Raw genomic sequence first — 26,207 nt, 5'->3', positions numbered from 1 at the left:
TATTGCTATGATGACTGTTTGCTTACTCATTTTATATCATATTATTAGCTTTATTTCTCAGGCTATGCAATTGCATATTGCAATTGATATTTAAAATGTATAAATTACATGAGAAAGCGATTTTTGAAAAGAAAATTTCTTAAAGGTTTGTAAGTTATATACCCCGGCGTGCGCAAGTAAATTTTATTTGATAATTTTGTATTATTTCACAATTTATTAATTTAGTGTACTTGCGTCATGTTTCAGAGTAGAAGATACTCTCAGTATCGACCTGGTGTAAGACCACCATTCAGAATTGAAACTTTGCTTGAAATGGCTTTATCCGTGTTTGGTGACCAGATCTGAATAACCAGGAACTACCCCACCTTCCTCTTCCCACTACCTTTAGCCTCACAACATACCCCAATTGGGGATGTTATGGTCTCCCTTGACATGAAATTTCAATAATAATAACTTTTATTATATACCAAGTTATAATGCATTTATATCATATAAAGTACAAACTTAATCTCATATAAGTGCTTGCATTAATAGTTTCAATTATCCCAAACACAAATCAAAGATTTTAAACTAAATAATGTCACACTATTTAAAATTTAACGACGAAGATATCTTATGTATGAGAAGGTATGAGAAGTAAAAAAAAACATTGTGTTTGACATATTTTAGAACCCATGAAACGAAGATAGTATTCAGTGAAACGCACCAAGCATTGCACATAAACCCGCATTAAACGATGCATTAAATAGAAATGTATTCTTAAAATACTCGTAAAATAAAGAGAGACCGTTCTATATGCGTCTCTCGGGTTGACAAGAAACAAATCAACTATTTCCTGTGCTAGCAGACCCTTTTCCAAGTACTAAATGTAGCGTAAAGTTGAGTTTATCTAATTCATTCCAGTTGTTAATTAAAGGATGGGAAAACTAAATCTATAATTACTTTAAAATGGAAACTGTGCGCCCTTTCATTGCTTATTTTAGTTGAGATTTGTTTGAAGATTTTATTTGTGTCTTACAAAACCCACCCACGGATAGACAAATAAAGGGAAGGCGTATCCATGAATGAATATGACTAATTCTCATGCAAGTATATTAATAAAAACGTTTCTACGTGTCACGCAATTTTAAAGAATTTCACGTGATTTTTTATTTACAAATACATTTAATAATCGGAACGTTTTTGTGTTGAATTCATGTCTCGTTGTTTAAATTAGCACGCAATATTCACAAAATTCACAAAAAACAGCCTTTCGTAAGTTTCCTTAGAATAATAATTAATAAATAACTTAATATTTAATTATTGAAAATAATATAAGCGATTTTTAAACGAAATATTGGAACCGAAAAATCAGGAAAAGATACTGTCACATCTGGGACTCGAACCCAGGACCTTCGTCTTGCCGGGGCGCTGCTCTACCAACTGATGCAACTGAGCTAAGGCAGCGAAGATCCTAGGTTCGAGTCTTAGATGACCGTATTATTTCTGATTTTCAGTTTCAATATTTCGTTTAAAAATTGCTCAAATTATCTTCTATTAAGTTATTGAAATGTATTTATAAGAATATTGACCAATTTTTATAGCGCCGCTTTTGTGAGTTATCACCTCAGAGGCGCTATATATATATACATAAAACTTTACACAGAATTCTTCGAAGTGTGATCTGTAACGACTTGAAAGAAAAACTGATGTCTCTAATTTAGAGGAGGTTTTGACTCAAATCTTATTTGTAAATGTTCAATTTCACTATTTTACATTATTTTTATACATTTAGTGTTAGTAATGCATAGAAAACACGTTAGTAATGTTTTTAAATGCAGCAAGTGATCAAGTACCCAACAATTATTTTGCCGATTGTTTATTTTTATTCCATATTATTAGAAATGTAATTTTTGTTCACCTAAAATATCGTTAAATCTGTTTTTATCTTAAGACGACTTTTCACCTGTAACAACTATTTATGGTTTAAAATCCTAGTTACGCAAATTTTCAATGAATCGAATTAAATCACGGTCGCATCGGGTGAATAATTCACCGAAACAATGGACCGGCAGTCAAGTCAACAGTTTATTTTCTCATAATAACAACGCCCGCCCGCTCCCGCTCGCCACCCACTCCGATCATTCCTTTCACACGGGCTCGCCTGCGGCGCGTTCTCTTATTCAACGATTCACTCTTGAACTTGGTTCAACCAACCGGTCGGTTGTATAACCGTCAACCTACTTTATGACTGGAGGTGAGTTTCAATGCTGAATATATTACGGAATTAGCGATAGGTGCTCGTGAATGGACGATGCAGATTTGTAAATAAATTCTATGCGATTTTGCTTTACGCTTCGCTTGTTTATTTTACTTAAAACCTAAATAACTTTAGTAAATCTGTTATTTATGATCTATAGTTTATATTAAGTACAATGACGTGAGATTAAAATCTTCTATGTAACATGTTAACTGGTTTAATGGATAAATCAATTATTTTGAATTAATTCAATCTCTCTCAATCTCTCTCAATCTTTTAAAGCTATTACAAAGCAAATTATTTAAGATGGTAGAATTATCGCATTGTCCTCTGTATTATTTTTACACAGCCTCCGAAAAAGGTGTATTTGATAATTAAACGTTATTGATGGAGCCTTCAATATACTATCTACAAAACACAACCCTAAAATAACACCCGTGAATATAAAATCTAAATCTCAACGAGAGTAAAAAATGCAACAGTTACAAGTTACTTTGTGTAGTGATCGTAATTTCTTACTCTTATTGCAAATTTTTTAGAAATATTAAACGAAATTCTGTGTAACAAGTAGAACTTTATACCAACTAACAAATGAATCAATCAACTTAATTCTACTAGTATTTCTTTCAAACAGTTTCTCAAGATCCGATGTGAATGAGCCAAAGTATGACGAGGTTGAACATTTAATCAAATTCTGTAATCAAGGGATTTTATTCACCAAACAACAAACTGAATCATAATTAACAAGGTTTTATATTGCATTGAAAAATGTTCACATCAAACTGAAAGGCGGCAAATGCACCAAGCAATTATGCCGTAATAGATTTCCTTACAAATTGTTAGTAATTTTTGTTGCATGAGGAACCTAATTCGGACGCCTTGAAGAATTTTGCCACACTAAACAGTTTATTGAATTCTAATATTTTCGCTATTTAAATAACTATTTACTAGCAATATATTGTGCTTCTAATAGCTTATATATAAGCTAGCAATCCCTGTATGAATCGGTGTCTTTAATGCAAAATTTACGTGATCAACTGTCACGACATCTTTTAATTTAATTAATCAATCATAATGTATTACTTAATTACCTTTCAGCGGCGCAATTGATGCAAAGTTACATTATAGGTTTCAGCCGATCTCTTGGGAAGTGGTAAACTCGGGTTGGTATATTATGCTTATATGTGGAAGAATAAAAAAATACATGATTAGAGATGGTACGGTCTGATGTCATACGTTCGTGAGTACAATAGTTTTTATAAGACGCCATTAAAATGCACTCGGTGTTTTCACGCGAGTGACTTCAACGCTGAAAAACCAGAAAACGCTTCCTTTACTGAGTCAACCTAATGTTACTTAATAAGCTATTATCTGTTTTATTCTAGAAGGAATGCGATGGAACTACTCATTAAAAGAGTCCTGATTTGTCATTTAGTACCCTAAAAAAATCATAACTCAGTTAAGATGCCCATTTCCAACTATATATGTTAAATGTGAAAATATAATTTTCAGTAAAGATATATTAACGTGTAAAAACTGTTTTTTTACTGGGTCGAACGGTGTTTTAAAACATGAAAATATTCACACGTTCTTTAAAAAACTAGAGAACAGCATTAGGCTTTTGCATAACTTAAAAATCTTATAAATAACTAAAGTTACTGAGAAGCCAGAGTTATGTAGCTAAAAATAAACGGATATTTAAGAGAATTCTGACCTCCAGTCCTGCCATCTCTTCTAGGAAAAATAGTTCCAAGCCTGTCATTATCAATTCAGACGATAAGTGCAAATCAATATGTCAAATTGGTATTACATTCACGTTCATCGTTTGATTCACGTGAGACGCGGGAATTCCTATGTCATGACTATAATATAACACGTACGTTCGCGCTGTAATAAGTTATTTTTATATATGTCAACAGAAACGACAGTTTATAAAAGCATAAAACTACATGCATGTTTTTATTATTAAAGTAATTGCTTTAATATGCAATTTTATGCGCCATTCAAAGCAGTGAGACATCTTTTAAACACTCCCTTTTAGTAAATCTATAAGATCTATAGAGGTACGAAACTTCCAAACACGTTGGAATCATATTCAAATTTGAATAAAATTGGAAATACAATAAATTTATCTTTTTTACACTTGTTTTTGGTAAATCGATATAATAAAAAAAGTGCGCCCTACTGTCGAATTTGGCAGCCATCTCTGGTCCGGAGCCCCTAAATACCTGAAAAAAACCCTTGACTCTGTGCAAAAACGGGCGGTCCGTTTGATAGATTCCCCAATCTTAACAAACGGACTGAAATCTTTAGAGCACAGGCGTCAGGTAGGTATGCTGTCCTTGTTCTATCGGTATTACAATGGAAGATGCTCTGAGGAACTAGCGTCATTGATCCCTTCGGCACCGGTGCGTAGTCGGGATACACGCCAAACGCGCGCCCAACATTTGTACACGGTTGACATTTGTCACATGAGAACGGGTCGCTTCTACGATTCGTTCTTAAGTTCAACAGCTCGGCTGTGGAACGAACTGCCGGCCTCTGTGTTTCCTCCCTCCTACAACATGGGACAAGACCCATGTTCACTCCTTCCTCTCCACAAAAAGACCCTCCACACAGCATCCCCAAAGATGACATAGGCCATGAGGGAAATTATTTTCTTCAGGGCCTCCTGTGTGGAGTTAATATAAAAAAAAATATATATATAAAAAATAATAACTCAATACAACCAGAAGAGATGAGGAGAGACAATGTTGTAAAATGATAAATAACTTGAAATTAATTGAAAAATAACTGAATAGAATCGAAGTGACTACTAAACACCTGTGTTTTATGTTGTAAATCGAGGTATCAATATCAACTACTGATTACGGTCGGAAAATACTAAACAAGGTCTTCTCATGTAGAAAACCGACATACTGGGAAAAAAATTCAATTGGAAAATATACCATGAGACAGTTTGTAGACGTTCCAAGAAGTATACTCATGAAAATCTATCGGTTTCCTTTCAAAGCGAAAATTACAAACTAGAATTATATGAAATTCCCTCTATAGATGGACAGCCGATTGTCCAGAGTGTGTTTTGCAATTATTATTGATAGTCTGCTATGTGACATGACATCGCCTTGTGGGGAATATGGACATACAAGATCTGCTACTCCCAAGCCCAATAGCGGTTGTTGTGGTGTAGTCTTGGTGAAGATTCTACTATAGTAGAATACAGGTAAAATGATGAATCTGTTACTGCTGTCAATTATTTATCACTGCGTTCATTTACGAAGACAATTTTTTGCGCTAAGCGCACATGCATTTAAAACAAAAAAAAATCGTTGACATACAAAATATTATTATACTTATAGTTGCGAACTTACTATGCTAAACTTATAACTACAAGTGCGATTTATTTAATTATCGCAATACGTTAATTATTTTTGAAGAAATTGATTGCGTTGATTTAGTCTTGTGGTATTAAGTTGTATTGATAAAATACCCCTTTAATAAGAAATGAGAGCATATCTGCCCTGAGGATTAACAAAGCAACGTGAAATGTTAAACCATGAAGGAGATGGAAGCACCACACTTCCCCGAATCTCAAAAAAATTAATATTTTTGGCCACGAGAGTCCTAGATCAACTCCTTAATAAAGTTATACTTCATTTTACTAACGCTTTGGAGTCATTCCCATAATACTATTTCACTATAAAGTGAAAAGATTAATTATTATTTATGGTATTTCCTCGGTCTGAGAATTGGCCTGGACGTGAAGATGTGCTGAGAATATCCACCGAAGCATCGCCATCATTAGCGAGAGTAAAAAGTTCCACCACGTTGCGCAAGGATGGCACCAGTAATAATGATAAACCTGGCGGAGGATTGAATCACGATGGACGGAGTCATCATTAATACACTGGTGAGTGCACAGCAGTATCCCCAACGTCCACGGACAGTGATGGATCTCATATGAAACCTTTGCAGGCAATTTGCACTTTATAATGATTATCAATTAGGGTCGCCTATTCAGGAGTAATTGCCCTACGAAATCAACAATTTATTAATATTTCAATTGCCAAGACGTCTGTTTATAGTATCTTAAAAGCTCTCCACAAGCGTCTAAAATTCTTACAAAATCAAAATAAAGCTCTGCTCAGATTACCTAACCTAACATAAATATATTTTCTGTCCACCATTTATTACTAATTTTATGTTTACTAAATATAACCCAAACGTAACTTAATTGGCGAGTATAAATTATAAATATATGCAATACTTGGCAACCGATAGAAAAATCTATTTATGTAACAAAGTAAAGGTAAGGGTAACAAAGCTGTATTTTTGATTTTCTTTCAATCTACAGCATAGATCTTCGATTGAATCTTAGATTTCATAAAACTTTAACAAGAATTTTGTTGAAGGTGTGGAGGGTCGTTAAATACACTCCTCTCTTGTTGATTGGAATCCTGATCACGGTAAATTAAGACATCCACTGTTGAGAGGGATATTTTATTGAGTTGATTGATAGTTATATATTTAAGGCATGTTGTTAAGATTTTTTTTTTTTTTAAATGTTCTTTATTCAGTAAAGTTTATACATTACAGTAAACGGGTAAATTTTTTAGCCACCACACTAGGCACATGCCCGTGTTGTAGTGGTCAATTTTATGTTAAGTATAATAATACAAATTAAAAATAAGTTGAATGAAAACAAAATAATATAAAAATAAAATAAAATAATTTATACATCTAAAACAAGTATGAAGTATAAAGGAATTAAAAATAATGCAAAATATCTACATAAGTTTAAGATATATGAATATAAAAAATAGGTGTGGAAAACAGAAAAATTTAAAATAATATAAAAAGTATAATAAGTAGATATTAGACGTGTAAAAGAGACGCCGATTTTATGGACGTTATGATCAAATAATTAAATTTAGCAAAACAGTTTTTTGTTGTTGTTTAATGCTGTTTTTCTTTCTTGGCTTCATGTGTTGTTTGTCATGTGCAATTATTGCTGGTGAATCTATGGGGTATTGTGCTAGTATAAAAAAGGTTATCTCGTACGTATTAATAGGATAATAGGGCAGATGATTTCATCATTTGAAAAACAGATCCGGGAACAACGTTTGTAAGATAATAGAGTTAATATTATGAATTTTAAACGTATCTAAAATTCTACAAGCATGAAAAAATAACATACAACGTGTGGGAAGAGAGAGAATTAGATTTATTTTGTATTGGTTGTATCGATTGAACAAGTTCATTCCCGCGATGATTGTTGATTTCTGCCATGTCAGATACAATTTGATCAAGAAGTCACCGATTCGTTGATCTGAAATAATGCTTGGTAAGAACGATGAGTTGACACTATTAAATGTTCGATATGATTTATTTACTAAATTACGAACAATCTTTGAGGCGTTGCGTGGCAAAATTGATTTGTCAGGGCATTCAAATAAAGTTAGAGAACTATTAAATGAGAAAGAAATACCTTCGTGATATATATTTTTTTAAATTCAAGCATTCCTTGCGATGATACGCTTAATAATTGTTTCTTTTTAATCTTGTGAATTTGTCGCAATCTTTATTATAGTTTTTCGAACTTCTTGGACAAAGTGCAATAAACATAACCAAATGTAGGACTGCAATTTAAATGGATTTATTTTATTCAATGAATAGATGATTACCATGTATTCATTTCCAAATTTTCGTTTCCATAGACAAACAATTTTCGATTATTGATGTTTCGGAAACAGATAATTTAATCGTAAAGATTACCCAACACTACTACAGAGCGATTTAGTTTTGATCTAACATTGATTTTTAAGGAAGATGCAGTGGAAGAAATGGTACTTTTTAACGATAGAGGAATTCCTATAATCGAATATTTTCACAGTGAAATTTAAATTGATTTTAATAACGTAATGAATCAATAAAAGGGAGAATCAGACATTACGGCGTTTTACGACGGAGTAGACTTCCCAACGGCTTCGCTAGATCAAACGAACTTGATATAATGAATAAAGATTGATATCCGTAATAAAAGTGTATAATAAAATAAATTATTTAACACCCTCTCGGGACGGTGTTCGTAATTAGCCCTGTCTTCCATTTCGTATTATTCAAGGATCATTGTCCTGTCGTGTCTTGGGCACTGTACAACCGTAAATTCAAACCCAACAGGTCCAGTTTTACTCCTTTTACGTGTACACAAACCATTGACCCGACCATATTTCTACTTTTTGTTTGTTTTTTATGTGGACATTACAAAACAGTGTCATTGCAAGAAGCGAGAACGACCATGGACACCCCATATGATGTATATATATAACAAGAGATCTAACAACTTATTAAACCTGGTATCAATAATTTCAGTATAGTATTTGGATTTATCTCTCGCCAGCGCGAAATAGAGAATATATTTTACTCAAAATACGAAAAATGGTTTATGGGGAATTGTAGGTATATACTAAAAGGAAAGCGTCGGGTTCTTGCCAAGATGTGGTGGGTTCAATCCTCTACAATTGCACAGTGAACATCCAACAATTTCAGCTTTAAAATATATCAGACGAAAAAAATTTTCAATTTTTTTTTTGAAACCGCACATGAGTCCTAACTGCTCCCAACCATCTGCAGCCAGTGAGACTATGGCATTCCCGTTGGGTTATGTTGTGAAGCTGAAGGTAGTGGGGAGGAGAAGGAGATGTGGAAGCTATGGTTGGGAGTTACCTGGCTATTCAGATCTGGTCACCAGATACGGTCAAAGCTATTTCAAGCAACGTTTCACTTCTGAATGGTGGTCTTACACCAGGGCGATACTGAGAGTATCTTCTACTCTGGAATTTGCCGCTAATATACTATGTATTATTTTAAATGAGTAAATCGTGAAATAACACAAATTTAAAAATAAATTTACTTGCACACCCCGGAATTTGGACCAGCGACTTTCGGCTTGCAAAGTTAAGAATCTAACCCTTGACTGCGGAGGCCGTCAACATTAAATTATTATTTGTTAAAAGTGGTAATCCATTTTATATATATATATATATAGTTTGAAGATGAATCTGTAGGAAACACGCTATGTATACAAGTCTATAACCGACTTATTTTTTATGCTTTCAATTTCAAAAGGTTGTATTTATTATACTTACTGTGTCATATTTATGAATCACAAATCACAATGGGATGCACCCTTCATAATAATACTCCTACATCTTTTGATCAAATTGTTGTTTACTGCTGTGCCCTCAAACCTATGCGATGTGCCCATAGCTATCTTTAATCCGATTCAAGTAGGCAAAGATAAAGGTGTGGGTTCTACTTTCCAATATGTTAAAACAGATGTTTATTTTGCAAGTATATTATTTGTACAGGTGAGAACAATGAAGAAAAAGCTGCCAAAACAATATATTTCGTCACATTATCTGCGCGTTCTGAATTTAAACAGCCAGTTAAAAGCTTCCTAAATCGTTAAGTAGAATTAAACCTCGTGTTATTGTATTATCGAGAGTAACTAAGTTAAATATTTTAAATGATAGCTCACTAGGAAGCACGGTAGGGAGTTTTTTGGAATATAAAATACAAACACAGACTAGAATAAGTACTGAAAAAAGCTAACAAAAAATGCAACACTACAAGTATTTGAACTCATGGGTCGAACAGTTATTGAATGAATTGCAATAATAATATGACACAGTACCCCAGACGAGTAAGATTTATGTCAGGAGAGCAATGGCAATATCACGGCCATTGTCCGCGGCCACAGAGGCAGTCAAAGGCCGTCAAAATCCACACAAAAGGCCACCAAACTGACAGAGAAAGTTGACACTTGACAACGACCATATTTGTAACTAATGATTGAGCTGTCAAAAATAGTTTTTGTCGTGTCAGAGATGGGAGATTTGCCATTTTGGCGATAATGTCTGATAACGAGCTTGTGGGAAGAACGATTAGGAATTTTTTTATGTCATATTGTGGGTTAAATTTATCAATTTTTTTTTGATCTGCTGAAAATATTTTAAAATATCAAATGTATATTGACGGCCTTTAGAGTAATGAAGCCATTTCTACTTTGAATCGGGGGATCAGGAAAGGTCTCTTACCGCTTTTAATATATTATCACGTCCTCTGTAATTCTTGCAAATAAGCATTTTGTTCGTTTCATATTTCTCATATATAACGCATAAATTTCTTCTCATGGGAAGCTGAAATCTGACAGATCTCTCTGCTCTTCCCTCGTGTCCATGCACTGGTTACTTGTTTTCATGGGCAACCTATTTGTATAACTAAGTAAGATAAATTACACCGGAAAACTATTGTTGTATGACCAACCACGAAGGCGATGCTAGCAGATTTTTTTTGACATAACGGTTAGTCTTTGGCATAAAGCCCTTACCAAAAATTGACTGTCGTAAATTAAGCAGATATATGTAAAAATGTAGGGCCCTTGTGCCATGGACTTGTGACCGTCAAATTATTATATAAGATCATCATGCGAAAATGACAACAGATTGCAGGCATATCTGCATATTCAAACAAATGCCATGTTTATAGGAGCTGCCTTTATTTATTTTTTTTATTTTATTTATTTATTTAATTCAAAAAACAGTTTTTACATAAAAAGCATACTCTGCACATCTCACTAGGGCATTCCTGTATCAAGATGTGCAGCTTTACAATAATATCACTTAAAAAAATACATATATGTAAATTTAAAATAATAACAACATTAAATTAAATTTAAACAAAAAAAGAAAAGTTTATGACACGGACGTTTCGAGACCGGTAGACAAAAAAAAACAAAATTTTAGTAACAAATGTATGAAAAAAATAAAAACAAAAAACAAAAAAGTCAACAAAAGAAGCATTATTAAGTAAGTTGGCAACAATAATATTCTTCTGTTAACTAAAATACAAGGTACCTGTGCTGGCTTATCAGACACAAGCATAGGGAAACCATACTGACAATTACAACATGGATAGTATGAATAATAGATTATAAGAAAAAATAAAAAATAACTAAATTCTTATTCCCCGAAGTATTTAAATACGGCAGCACAGTAGCAATGTATGCAAATGACTTTGACTAGACGCGACAAAGAATGTCGCGTTGCACATTTTGCCTACAATGTAGTCAATTCTATTCGGTGTTTTTGTATGCAAGTGTGTCATATACTCGAGGAAGGCGAGTCAAATTCACTTAGTGATTTTTGGCACAACTTAAAGAGGCGATAAACTTTTTTTTTATAGGTTGAAAAAACGCGTTGCATCTATCGAAAATGAGGAGGATACGTGTGCTGAATAGGATATGGTTATCGTTACGAAAAGAAGGCAGACGTTTTTGGTGTTGCAGATGTTGCTATGGGACGGTTAAATTCATATTTATTTATTTTGCTTGTTTGAATACCACATAAGATTCCCACAACCCAATTATTTTGGATCTAGGGCACCCCGATTAGGATTTTTTTTAGACAGGAGGAAAGGAAAGGAAAAAGTATGGTTTGTACAGATCTGTGTGACTATTCAAATCTAATCGGTGGAGGATTAGTTCGAAACTTGGTTGTAGCATATCCAGTATTTCTGTCTGATTTTCTAATCTTAAAAGTGTAAACTAAATCTTTTGTTACTAAATCTTGTCCAAGGATAAATATTTTTATGCTTCCCCTTTAGCCTTTTTGCGACCTTTCTGTTGTGAAACCATATTTTCTCATGAGTTATTGCATATAAGGCCGATATCACAATAACGTTGCAATTTGCATATTACCTACATGAAAGAATTTTAAGGAAAGTTAACGCCGCAGTAGCATAATTCTTACGGACACTGGGAGACTATTAACCCTTGCGGGTCCGGTTGAATCACCAGATCTTGGAAGATTCGTTGAATAGCCTATTGTTGTTTTTGCGGTTGATTTGCTAAATTAGAACTACACGATCTGATTGCCTATTCATTGGGTGTATCCTAATAAAGGTGTTCATTTAATAATTTGAAATGGAAAACAATACCTTATATTTTCTATTCACCGAATTACTTGAAGTTTTGTTTAACTGGGTATAAAACTGTGATTGAAAGATCATTTAATTTGTTCTTCTTTATTCAATGCTTGTAATACCAAATAATTTCATATCTCAACCGAAAACCTTTTTGAGTTTACTTCTTTCAAAGCTGTATTATGCTGTAAGAAAAAATGCACCTACCATTCTTCATGTCAATTCTGAAGAACAGTGTAATTATTGAATATTTTCTGTCTGTGTTGGTCCTCATAAAAATACCAAGAAACCGCAAATGCCTTCGACACAAAAATCCTAAAACACGAGTCAATGGACTCTATTTTTTATATCTCACCACACAAAAATCCCACTGCAAGATCCAGCAGGACTAAGGCACTCCCCAAACTAAGAATTTAATAAAACAAAAAATCTTCACGGAAAATGTATATCTTCAGATATTTTTTTACGCTCAAATTTTTTCAGGGTTACAAAACTAATATAATAAAAAATACTTATATTGAAAGAAGGGATGGAGTAAACTAGTTTTTTTTATTTATCTTTTTTGCTTATCCCCGAAGGATATAATATAATATAATACGATTGAAAGCGTATTGACTCAATTTGGCAGGTCATAAATCGCTTTAACACCTACAAACTCACAATGCCCAATAAATCAAGCAAACAAGTCTTATCTCAACAAATAAATGATCAGTTAGTCAACAACGACGTTAGCTCATCATTGTTGACTGATACACTTCGCATATATTCGCCACAAAGATGGTGGGTACTTGACAGGTTAACAGGTACAACACGGGTGATTATTATCATCATTCACAAACGTCATTATCAGAGTCAGTCACTTCTTAGGGCGATAGGTGCTAATTGGAAAGGTACAAACTTTTTGCTTTCGGTTGATTTTGACACTTTGATGATTGTGGTGCAGCGAGATGGCAATGACCTCCAAGGCGTGACTCGAGATGATTATGCAACCGGATAATAATTCTAACACTTACCTATAATATCGAGATGCTCAAATTGGGTAGGTTTCTGTTTTTAATTGCATTGACCATAAAGATTGCGAATGAAAAGTGAAGATTGACTTAAACATGCTAAAAGCTTGGCTAGATGAATATAAAAGATGTTCGAATGCTTCATAAATATGAGAAAGTTATTTTTTTGGTGATCTATTTGAATATGGAACAGAAAAATTAATACGGTGAGCTCTGGTGTCACAAAATATTTACTGTTTTTAATGTATTTAAATTCCTGTATATGTTCAGCTTTAAACACCATTTCAATTTCGAAATTTTTATTTTTATTTTTATTTTATTTTATATTATAGAAACAAACAGTACATGATTTACAGAGATGAAACAATATATAGGAATAAGATACTTCATGTTGTGTACCTATGATATGTTTCCCTGTAATGTCTGCCAGGTGGTATGTTTATTCCTTAATTACCAGGTGACGTGTGTAGTATATAGGAGTGTGTGTCTTGTATAAGTGAGTGTTTGTGTGCGTGTGTGTATGGGCATTGAACAGTTTAAATTATTCACATGATGCCACGTTTGAATTTGGGCAGTGCATCAATGTCAATGTTAGAGTTTAGACAAATATTATTTAAAGTGTGAAGAGCTCTTTTAATTGGCGAATTAGATGCTACATTTGTTTTGCTACATATAATATTTAAATTAATTTGGCTAAAAATAAAGACAAGTTGCCAAATTGTTTGTTCCATAAAAAAAATAACAAGAAAACAAATAAGATTATTTTTATTATTATTTATATACAGAAGATTGACTGTGGTGGCCGCCGGCGGGTGGACACCGGGCGGGCGACGTTTGTTTGATTTTTATACAAATCTACAGTTTTATTCCGATTGATGAAATTTTTCACCCTCGACCTTCAAAACAAGAAGAAACTCTCTATCCAAGTCCGATTTCTAAACACCCTGTATAAAGCCCGGGTGACGCAGGGACTTCAGCTATTAGATAAGAAATCATTTTAAGCTTTCCGTGTAAGTTCGGATCTATATGTGTAGATTCTTGTACATAGATTATTACGATTTTGTCGAACAACATTTTAATTTTGCGAGATCTTGATAAAATAAATTCATTGCTCATATTCCCCGACTCTATCAGCGATCTAAGCAGGAATTAAAAAAGAAAAAAAGTCATTTTGAATTATTAAAAACGCATTATCATAGTCATATAAACTTTACGTTTGCCCGCAGTCAAATGATCTGATGAGATACTGAATACGTTCACGCTTCGTGGAACACGGAATTAAGTCTATTTTCCTTCATAAACCATACGGGATTTAAAAAATTTACTTCGTTCGCTCACGGGCAGGGATTTTTTGTGGGTCCGAATCTTGTCCGAATTAACGGTGCCAGTAAGTTTATTGACATCTGCTGGCAAGGTATTTATTAGATATCGGTACCCGCTCTCAATGCCGGATTGCGGCTTCATTGATTGCTCCCAATATCGTACATAATAATACAAAGCAAAACGAACGAAATGTGTAACGAATTTTAAGTTAATTTAATTTCATCGAAAAAAATACTTTTTTTTTTCAACTAGTCTACTTCAAGGTGTGACTTTGATTCTTTTTTACAAACCTAAAACATTTTATTTTATCATTAAAAATAGAAAAGAACCGTTGTACTAAAACGTGAGTGTAACAATAAGAATGTTACTACTTTGTTGGTTTTTTATAAGAGCAGGAATTCAACAACCATCACTTAGTATTTTTTGTTGTTGTGTAAAGTATTGTAAATTAATTAAATAAGTAGAGTATTGGCACAAATTGCAAACTATTTCACGTTTTTTATTTCACTCTGGAACGAATTCTTCTATTTATAAAATTGAGAAACTAAATGATGAAAGCGATGAAAAAATTCTAGTTGAATAGATAATTTATTATCTTAAATTAAATTGTCGTATCTTAATTATGTTGACACTTTATTCACGGAAGTTTTCTGGTAATGATGCGATGTATTATTAACAATTTATTATTCATCACAATGACGAATGTGCATTGTACATCCATCAAGAACTAACAAAAAATCTCTCAACGCAGCAAGTGCAGCAAGCATTATTATTTGGTAATGCATTTTTTGTGAGATATTCAATTTACACTCGTTAGAGGTTGTACTTTTGAAGACGTACGCATTCAGCAGAAGAAAGTGAGAGCGGCCATTTACTTCTAATTAGATGTTCCTACAAAACATGCATTTCAAAATCTATAAGTCGATCTTATCTGTGCAGTCAGCGGAATGGACCGTGATCGTTAATCAATACTAAATGGAAAATAAATTGAGAAGATGCAGTTAAATGGATGATGAAATTTTGTAGCTTTCAAAAAAGGCACTGTACTGGCTCTGTGTTATGTGAACTAGTAGTGATGTTATTTTATTTCACTTAATGAAATAACTTCTTTGTCATTATTTGGCATGTTTGTAACAAGAGTATTTGAAAAGTAAGATTTGTAAGCACAATACAAGATTTTCGCTGCCAGGAGATAGCGGGGCTATGACACTCTCAAATGAAAATTTTTGGAGGAGACGTGATATTTGAAAGTGCCTGGCTATTAGGATCTAGTGTAGATTTTTTTTGTAATATGTATATATATTTAAAAAATGGTTGAGATCGATTCAATTTCTAATCTAAATGGTGAACCGTTGCAATACTAAGAGTATATTTCACTATTAAGCGAAGGGCGTAAATACTATTAAAAACCTATTAAAATATAAAATTGTTTGTAAAAACCCATAATCGTTAAATATATTTTAGTTTGGGTCCAGAAATGCGACCTTGGGGTAATCCTAAATAAACAGCATATTGTTCACATAAAATTTAAGTGTTATCCAAAGACATATAGGAATTGATATTGAATTTTTAAACACATTGATGTATGCGTAAACAGATTCCCAGTGTCCGAAGCAGTAAATTGATAAATCTTCTTTATTTCTTTCATCTTCGATCAAAACACGGTTCAAAGAAAAGAAATAACTACGATATTTTGAATATCTCAAGTGGCATTGTCGGACCACATCTACTAACAAGTTTCACTTTCGGTCGAGATTTGTTTATTTTAATTTATTTCTGCCTCCACGCCAGGGACGCAGGAGATCTGAAGATGTCGAAACCGGGTACAATGGATCGATAGGAGAGCTTTGTTGCTCTGCCTATTCAAAGAACTCCATCGGTGTGGAATTGACGGGTTTGCCAATAGAGCTTTTAGAAATGGACAGTACAATCAACTCCCCCCGAAAAATATCAATATAGGTAATTACGCTCCAAAATGGAAGCATTTATAAAAATGTGCGCTTCGAGAATTTAATTGACATTTCCAATAAGTATACTCGTTCCGAAAAGAGAGTGGTTATTTTTAGAGACCACACAAGAGTCCCGAGTGCTAAAAGCCAGTGAATCCATGACACCACAAATTGTGCGTATTGTTACTAAGATAAAGAAGGATATATCCACAAGAACAATTTGATGGAACTTTTTTTATTTTCAAGTCACATATTTTCATAAAATAAGGTAGATAATAACGAATACTATTTGAACGAAACAGTTGGCACGCATACGAGAAATCTTAACAAAGTAAATAAACTTAAGAACTTTAGTTTGAAAATAGTTTGAAACATGAATATTAACTTATTTGGGAAAAAATGATTGATTTATGTTTGTTCCTTCATCTAGATTCAACTCGTTTACGAAATAATACATAGAAATTATGAAGAAAACTGTAGCTTTATTTTTTTGCTTGTTTTATAAAATTTCAATCTAATTGGATATGAGTGATGAACCGACGTATACCAGACTTGTAAAGGGATACAACTTGACTAGTGAAAAGGATTGATGGTTTCAGATTAGAATCTCGCGAGAATCCTAACAGATTGTAGAAATATTCTATTATCTACCAATAGAATATCATCAATATAAATATTTATACCGACTCTTTGAAATATAGACCATTATTTGATAAAAAAGGTAATCTTTTGGATGCTGAGAGTGAATTTGATACCTGAATATTGAATTGGGAATTGTCTCAAAACTTAAAAGCCTGTTTTCCCAAGGCGCTATTTTATCGATTTTATGACTCTGTTCAACTTTTGACCGTGGCCGACATAGTCTGAATGTCATTTAAAGTGGATCTTGAATTTAAAAAAAAATTAAAATATGTTTTGCAAACTAAAAATAACTCTTGGGACTGTTCAGACTTTATCAATGAATGTAAAAGACGCAGTTAAAGTTGGGTTTGATATGATTGATTTATTATACTTAAGTAGAATTTATAGATAAGTCTATTGAGTATACACTTTTAATGATCAGAAAGCTTTTGACGAGTTGGACTTGAAATTTAAAAAAAAATTATTGCTATAATAACTTTACTTTATTTTAAAATAATATTTGATAATGTGGGCCTCAATGGGTGCTATTACTTTTCTTTCAATAAGAATTTAAGGAGTAATTGGTCCCAATATAATATTATAAGAACTAAATGGATCATTTAAAATTTGATGCGAAATTTAATGGAAGTATTCTTTTTTACCTAAAAAACGAGATAGAATGCGTAGAGTAATTTTTTTAAAGTAATAATTAAGTATGTGATACTTCTGTTAGTGTTATTTGTTTTGCTGCCCATTACTGAAAAAGGTTAGAGACCTTTTATTATCGTATAACAATGCTCATGTATGTAGCCAAAAGAATGTGAATAAAATTATTAATTAGGAGGAACACAATTTGTACTTTTTACTGTATAAGGTTACTAACACGACAAGGAGGAAATAATTATTCACGAAGGCAGGTCTACACTTTAATACTTATTATTATTATTATTATAGCAGTTGGTCCGTTTTATGTGGAACCGTCATACAATGGTACGTGGAGCCAGGACGAAACAATCGTACAATATATCAGCAAGTCCGCGTTTCTGCCGTTTTCGCCAGAGGTCAGATATTATATAATGCACCAAGATGCATTTCTTCCACTAAGAATAGAATTTTGCTATCCGTATTATTATTTATCTTCCTATGGTGCACTGGTTGCACTTGTATCTGTATTAGTAGTTAAGCTTATGACTTGCAAGAAAAAAACATGTCCAAAAAGTGCCTTTTATTTTATTTTGTGGATGTTCAGGCACAAACATTAAAATGTTTTTCCATAATTTTATAAATAACTTAATTTTCCACATTATAGAATAAAACCATAACCGAAAATGGGTTCGTAGGTAGGAGATTTTGAACTTTAAAGCAGTTTTCATGGGCCTATACATTATTTTTTTCTGGGCTTATAAAAAGACTTATCTAAAAAATACTCGATTATTTCAAAGGCTAGGATGTATTCTACTCGCAGTATTTAATTAAAGCATCTGAAACATTTCTAGGCGACCAAATTTTCAAACCAAAAACACATGATTTTAAATTACTACGTAGTGCATCGCCTTAAGATAAACGATACTTAATAGTTATTTTAGTTGTAATGCAAAATAAATATCATTATTTTCACCGATAAAAATCTAAAAATAGGTATTTGAAAGACTGGAAAAGAGAACTATTTTATTTTAATATCAATGTAAAGAAAATCACTTTGATATAGCTATAAGATGATAGTGTCTAGAAATGAGGGCTTTAAAACCCTGGTGAACTGAAAATATAAAGGTATTAACTTAAATGGATTATTCAAGTATGGAATTTGAATTAAATAATTTAAGCGAATTTGCACTTATTTCTACAGAGAAAGGAATATCAATTACTAATAAAACCCATGCTTAAGTTGACATTATTGCATATGTTAATCAGACAGCTTTCCTTTACCTATTTCAATGGTGTTGTCACAATGGCTCCTGCAGTTAGACTCTAGTATATTCACACTCTAAAATAAAAATTTGTAGGAGGGCTTAAATCACTATAAAATACGAAAAATATGGAATAAATATTTACAAATACTGTTTACGTTTTTACTGGCAGAAATAAAAATCAATACAAGCACTATCGATTATTAATGAATAATGAGTGGACTTCGGCACCAGCCGCCCAGCCTGGGGATGAAATCGAATCATAATTTCATTTACCATTAATGCACCCCTATTAGTTGGCAATGCAATTTTCCCCGAGTTCGCCAAATTTCGCCCTAAATAGTGGCCGGTTCCACCCAAAGTGTAGGCATATAATAATATATAAAGCGAGTGGGCAGTCTGTACCACCCCTCGGGACTCTGTTAGCTGAACAATGGACGGAGCTAGAACCGCGAGGGTGCAAAGATTTGACGACCATCTACTGTCGTGATCTCAGCTAGGTGGATGCAGGTTTTTCGACAAAATCACTTGTCAAGGTGGCACGTTTAACTCCCACTTTTTTAGATTTTTTTTAACAGTTGATTATTTTTTCAAAGCTCCGTAGCTCACGACGGAAAAAAATTGTGTTAACTTCGAAATTCTGCATTGATATAGTTGTTTAAATTTGATATCGCCAGACCTCACCGTTTTGATGTTTTAAAGTTAAATTTATTGTTTCAACTTATGTACGAATAGGTAATATATTTAAAAATACCTTAAATTTACTAAAAAAACAAAGATTTATTCTAAAAATGAAGATGCATTTTACGCAAAATTACTAGCGATCTTTGGTGACCGCAAAATCATCAGAGAGTTATTATAAAATTATGTAAGTTTTTTTTAAAGATAAAGTAGTATTAATTCAATATTAACATGTTTATAACATTACTTAAATTTCAATATCAAGATTTGATTTCAGGGTCGGTCGCTTTGTTTTTTGTTTTTGATTTGATTAAAATCGTATTCAATAATAATAATAAAAATTATAATTTTAAAGTTGTATTTTAAAATTTTCAGCCGATTAACTCGTGTTTAAAAAATATATCGTACCGCCACGTGTTTTATAAATATTCATGGTATAAAACTAGAAACACTAGAGTACGAACTACTGCGAGCTTTGTATAATTTTTTATTTATATTCACAATGTTTTTAAACATTTTTCCTTTGTACAAATAAATTAATATTTTTAGATTTCAAAGGCAGTATTATTATTTCACAACGATATAAGTTAATTAAGCATGTTGAGAAATTATGACATTTTTCAAAAACTTTTTCGATTTTATTATTATTCTATCAATAAATTGAAATGCATTTTTTTAATATTTTGCAGACTTGTCTTATTAAAACAGATTTTTATAGTGGCACGTATTCGGATATTTATCGTAATGTTAATGGAAAATGAATTTAAATGAGAAAAAACTATTTATTTAATTTGGCTATAGAACAAGTTTATGGTAATATTAGATTATAAAAAAAGCTTTCCTAATAACATTTTCACACAAATTTAAAAAAAATGTTTATTATTATTTAAACGACCGTAAATACAGTTTCAAATGAAGACACAATAATTTGTTAAAATTAACTTGCATAAAATGTTAATTTACAGCGTACAGTACGAATCATTAATAATCTAAGCGGCAAATTTGATTCCCTTGCTAGTGGGAAATGCGTTGAACTTAATATCAGGTCCTTATAATACCAATAAAACAGTCACGCGCTCGATCCGTTCCTCCGTGCATATCAATTATAATTCCACGATAACACAGAGCACATAGTACGCAGAATTATTTCTCTACACGGAACGGCCCAGTCAAACATCTGTTACACGACCCGATCACCCGAAGCGACATTTGCACGTACGATGTCACCATGAGAATGTTCCTGATCGAATTCATTTCATTTCACGATGAAAGCCAGGAAATTACAAAACTTCGTGTAAATCATAACGAATTATAATAATTTACAGCCAACTTTTTCTCAATATTTAAAAACATATATATGAATTTAACGTGTGGCCTTTAGTTTGTTTTTAAAAATATTTTATAATAATTTTAAAAACTTTTTTTTTTGTGAAATATTAAAAATAATTATTTCGAATTTTCAGTAAAAAAATTATCTTAGGTTTCAAGTAAACGTTTTTCATCTTTCAAAGAAAAGTTAAAAAGTATTTTAACGGTTGGTTTTTGAAGATTGGATAAATTCAAAAAAAAAATCCTGAATAACTCAGGAAGCTTAAAATAAAAGTTTTGAATGACTTACCGTTATTTGTAAAAGTCGGAAAATTCGTCGCAGTCCAATCTCCAATCGCTGTGTCGATGTGAACGGATGTGTTGTTGGAGTCTGTTTGTTAGTAGGATACTGGGATCTCCCCCACTAAGCGTCCAATGGTGTCCACGTTCGGGGGACGACTGCCCGGAGTAGCCAGCTTCCTAACCACCACTCAACGAATCACCACCCGACCACTAGCCAGACTAGCGACCGCAAGGCGAACTATCCTGCCGAACAAACCCGACCAAACCCGAACTACCCTGATAGCAGAAGCTGGAGGCAGATCTTCCCGAATGGAACTAGATGGATGCTAGAGTCCTTATCACTTTAACTAGGATCTGATCACGATCAAGGCCACCGCTGCATGGCACGAGATGAGAAAATCGGAAACAGCTTCCGACGCGGGTCGGTGGGCGATCTACGAGAAGTACTGGGAAGCGCACACCATTCTTACTTGTGCGTGCGTTTTTTTTCTCGGTGTTGCCGCGTGTGCGAAACGCTTGAAGATTCGTCCGCGAATGAACTCTTCGCTGGCGATGCACTCTGACTTTAAATACTCGGGGGGGAGGGTGGCAGGGGCGGGGAGGCTCCGTCGGCCCGTCGGCCGGGGGGGCCCGTAGCGCCTTCGCCTCGGGGGTTAGAAGCACCGAAAGTACGCCGATCATACACGCCGATCCCACCGCGCCACCTGATTACTAACAAATCTCTCCCGCACACCCAAAACTCTAATCAAATCTACAGCATCGTCATTTACAACCTGTCCCTTTTTATCGAGTGCCTCTTTGCTCCTATCCGCGCTGCTGCGGCGTGTTCGGTTCCTACTGTAAATTCTGCCTCATCTGCGCTAGTGCCCATCTATACAGAGGGTACTCTCCTCGTGGTGTGCGTGCAGAGGGAAGCTACGGAGGTTTCGCGCGGCCCGCGAACCATTCCGCATTCAGACGCGCGAGGAGGCGCTCACTCGGACCCTTCCTCTCGGTCTGATCTTGTTCACAACTCGTCTTCTTCACTTACGTAGAAACATCGATGAGATTATTGGACACTCTCGTGTCGAATTGGATGATATTTAGAACGCGGTTACCTGGGAGAAGAGTATTACGCAAGTTGATGCCACTTATAGTGTAGAATTGCTATGAAAAGAAACGATTCGTTCAATATTTCAAATATAATTATCTTTTTAAATGAATGCACTTTTGTACTGTAAAGGTACCCGTATGCAGTTGCCATTGACCTTTTTTTAATAGAGGTAGTGTTGGTTACTTATTTATTACTCAGTGTGATCATAACAAAACATTTAAATAGTTAATTAAAATCAATAAAATAAACGTACATATTTTTGAATTTATCTTTCAATAGGGACTATTGCTATGTCCTCCAATAAGTGCGAATGGAGTGTTGATTACTAATTAAAAATAATAGCAAATGTTTTTGGTTTTATCAAATTAAAAATAATTAATTATCGACAGGAAGGTAATCTTGTGGGTATTTGATGCGATCACGTTTTCCCAGAAGTATCACGGCGCATAAATTTCGTATGAAAACGCATCACTGATAAAACGATTATTTTCCCAATGATTCAAGGTCCTTCGTTCTGACCCCAGATGAGGTTTAAACTAAATAATACCCATTTGCATTTACCTACGTCATGTGCAAACATTTTATCATTGTTCACTGGAAACTAAAATTACGGTAGTTTGGATGTTTTTTTCGAGCGACTTCGGTCAAGAAACCCACTGCTCAGAACAAGTAGATCTATGACAGGTATCGAATGTGGAATTTAATGTGACGGAAGGAAGCGGTGTTGAGGTTAATATCCACTCATGAAGAGGAATATGGGAAAATAATAAAGACGGAATAGCAAATATTCAGATCTGATTTAAGTCGCCGAAAAAACTTTTTTCAGAGAAACTAATCTTCTTTTTTAGAGTAGTTAGAAAATGCCTTCAAACATCTTTCTGTTTATAATTCATGAAATATTCGTATGTATTTACTGTTTTATTTTTTCTTCATTTTAATCGTCATTCGAGGATTAATTGTCCAGAGCCTGGGAGCCCATGGCATCTCGATAATGTGAAATTAGATTAACAGATTGATTTTAAAAATTAATAAAGTTTTAAGAATGTGATATCTGGTGTTGTCTCCAGGGCAATACTGAAAGTATCTTCCACTCTGGGACGAAATATAATTAGGCTGCAATATTCCATCCTTGATTTTTCTGATGGTACCGATATAATTAATGCTGATGTCATGATAATATTTGTTCAAGAAACACGAAAATCAAATGTTTCCGTGTTTAAAAATCATATTTTTTTCAGCCATACTCAATCCATTGCCGAATGAAGGCCTCTTCGAGTTTCTTCCACATCCACCACGCTACTCTGGTGGTTTAGAATATGTGACAAACACAACACAACGTACAGACCAAAATACTGAAAAATAAATCATTCACGGATAAAAACGTGTTAGTGTTTTTTGTTAATGATTTACCCGGAATTGAACCCAAGAGGCGTTTACGTATAACTAAAGTTAATAATAAATTCCGTAAGGGTAGATACATACATAAAACTGTTTTTATTTATTTATTTCATATCTACATACTACTGTAAATCTAACGATTACACCAAATATTAAGAAATCCGACCTAATAGACAATATTTTTTTTATGTACGTACCGCACATGTGTTCCAACTGCTCCCGACCCTTTGGAGCCAGTGAGACTATGGCATACACAATTGGGGTACCTTGTAAGACTGCAGGTGATGAAGATAGGACGGTAGTGTGCTGAGGAAGATGGAAAAAAATCTGGCTGTTCAGATCCGATCACCAAACACAGCTAAAGCCATTTCAAGCAACGTTTCTATTCTGAATGGTTTTCTTTTACTAGGGCGGTACGAGATATGAGATTCTCTAAATGAATTGAGAAATAACACAAATTAATAAAATAATGTATAATTTTTATATTTCACGACGGGATTTGAACAAGCAACCTCCAGATTCGTAGCCGAGGATCGTATCCACTCATCAATGGAGGCCGTCATTGTTGTCAATCGCGATACTCATGCTCATAGCTGGTTAATTTCATACGTTACAGGTAGATTCTTTATTTATTACTTTAGCTAGGTTTTTTAGCAACAAAACTCCGATAAGCTAGTTGTAATACAATGTATTTTACCACTTGAAGGTTTGAAGACATCAAATAAAAAAAATAAAACAATAATTCTTTTTTAATTATTTTTTTTGCATTATAATATATGCGAAGTCATACAAGTTAATCATTTACTTATTTGAACTTTGTTCCAAATATCGACCTTCAAAAGAAAGTCACGTCAATTTTTTTATTAAAATAAAAATATTCATAACGCAATATTCTGCCAATGAGGTATATAAAAATTAACAATAGAAAAATAAAAAATCGAGAAATGATGTTTGGCGGTTGAAAATTATAAATACATAAACCTTTGAAGAGACTTATACACTTTCAAATTTAAATTTGTAAAAAAAAATTAGCAGTTGAAATGAGATATCTGACACTGAGTTTGAATTATAAAGGATTTTTAAATTTTGTTGGAAGGTAAGTTGACATTTAGTGTTCATGTGCTAAGGGGTGTGCTAGTGCGCTTTACAAATGTTTGTTCTCTGGACCGTCAGTGTGTTTCGGGAAACCCGTACTCTGTAAATCTTGTGCTTCTTGTTCCAAAGTAGGCTAGAGAGTCGCTCGGCTATTTGGAATTCTCTTGAACTGCTCCCTCATATGGGGAGGGATCAGAAAAAACTGAGATTTCTCTACATGAGGGTGGCCACCATTTGAGCGTGCTCGGACTTCACTCCTTTAAACTCAGAAGAGAGGAAATACCGCAACGCCCAATGCGAGAACGCGTGAGTCCCTATGTTCCTGATGACTATCTTAGACAGAGTTATCTTAGATTAGGTATTCCGTCTTCCTGTCTGTAGGAACGGCCTCCTGGGGGGGAAGCATTTTGCTGCTGAATCTAATCTCTTCCATACATAGCGTCAGTGAGGAGTTCACCGTTGCTTGATTTTTTTAAAAATTTTATAAGTTAGTAATGTACAAAAAAAATAATTAAAATATATATTATTACTATTATAGTAATATTAATTGCGCTGACCCGTGATCGCTAGATTGTCTAAATTCTTGACCAATCACTTCCAATTTTGAAGGGGACAATATTTAAATAATTTTTTTATTAAAATATTATATTATAGATAGTAGTTGAAACTTCATCGCTTTTTTGAATTCTTCACACAATCTGTTCAAATTATGAAATGACACTTAAATTTAAAGCAAATATTGAGTTCGTGGAACCAGAAACGCAGGACGCACAGACAATGGAAAGTAGTATTTATGATTTTGTATTTATGATTTTGTATTTTGATAGTGTATGACCGTATAATTAATGAAGAGTTCCGAAAATAACTCACAGCCGGTTGATATGAGTGCAATGAACATAATCAATACGGGAACGCTTATAAAGTTTGGATATAAACAGAGAACATACGGACGGAAAAAGAGTTCTTTAGTAAAAAATAAAAGAGATTGGGGTCGCCCAAGGAATATATGGCATGATTAATTAAATTATTATAGGTTCTTGAATCGGGTCATGCCAATGTCAGAGTAACCGTACAGTATGTAGGAAACGGTCATGTCAATGTAAGTGCAGCCGAACAGTATGTATGAAACGGTCATGTCAATGTAAGTGCAGCCGAACAGTATGTATGAAACGGTCATGTCAATGTCAGTGCAGCCGAACAGTATGTATGAAACGATATAAATATGAAATTGAAATAAGCAATTTAAATAAAAACAATCAATTCTCACTGCATATCTGTCTTAAAAAATGGAATGAT

At 33.5% G+C, this 26,207-nt stretch overlaps 1 protein-coding gene across 1 annotated transcript in view; it reads right to left on the bottom strand.

Moving 5' to 3' along the window:
* tnc (tenectin) overlaps positions 1–21,844 on the bottom strand; it is a 110,521-nt gene extending 88,677 nt beyond the window's left edge. Inside the window, exon 1 of the mRNA XM_089634892.1 lies at positions 21,333–21,844. The gene's annotated coding sequence lies outside the window, so the exon portion shown is untranslated. The remainder of the gene's footprint in view (positions 1–21,332) is intronic.
* Between the last annotated feature and the right edge of the window lie 4,363 nt (positions 21,845–26,207).

The sequence above is a fragment of the Hesperophylax consimilis genome, chromosome 8, assembly GCF_061612785.1.
Source record: "Hesperophylax consimilis isolate HC1 chromosome 8, BYU_Hcon_1.0, whole genome shotgun sequence".
NCBI lineage: Eukaryota > Metazoa > Arthropoda > Insecta > Trichoptera > Limnephilidae > Hesperophylax > Hesperophylax consimilis.
The sequence above is the reverse complement of the archived record's forward strand: the minus strand, read 5'-3'. Positions and strand labels throughout refer to the sequence as shown.